Source organism: Cephus cinctus, unplaced genomic scaffold (assembly GCF_000341935.2).
Source record: "Cephus cinctus unplaced genomic scaffold, Ccin1 Ccin1_scaffold0082, whole genome shotgun sequence".
NCBI classification, from domain to species: Eukaryota; Metazoa; Arthropoda; class Insecta; order Hymenoptera; family Cephidae; genus Cephus; species Cephus cinctus.
The window spans coordinates 14,060-14,771 of NW_014332823.1; positions in this window are offsets into that span (position 1 = coordinate 14,060).

A 712-nucleotide genomic window follows, 5' to 3' on the forward strand; every position below is an offset into this window, starting at 1 on the left:
GAATTGTCGATTTTTCGAAAAATCAAAAAGTTATCCAAAAAATTCTGAAAAAATTCACACGTATTCTTTGACTAATTCTAATTACTTTTTGTTCTATAAAGTTTTTTTGTAAAGTTGATTTTCATAGAGTAAAAAAAAGCGCAAAGATTTGTATTACATTCATTGTATATAAAGGTGGCTGATTCGACAGAGATCATTTCGAACAGAAAAAAATAAAAAAAAAAAGTAATTAGAATTAGTCAAAGAATACGTGTGAATTTTTTCAGAATTTTTTGGATAACTTTTTGATTTTTCGAAAAATCGACAATTCCAAAAATCCAAAAATCATCTTAAATATTCTGAAAAAATTCAAGCGTATTCTTCAATTAATTTTAAGAACTTTTTAATCCATAAAATTTTTTCGTAAAGTTAATACTTACCGAGAAAAAAAATTGCAAAGCTTTTCATTAAATTCATGTATAAAAACAGCTGTTTCAATGACCGCCATTTTGAATTTCAATAAATTAATAATCCTATCTTTTAGTATAAGGTCGTATCAAGAGTATTCTTCAATTAATTTTAAGAATTTTTTAATCCATAAAATTTTTTCGTAAAGTTAATACTTAACGAGAAAAAAAATTGCAAAGCTTTTCATTAAATTCATGTATAAAAACAGCTGTTTCAATGACCGCCATTTTGAATTTCAATAAATTAATAATCCTATCTTTTAGTA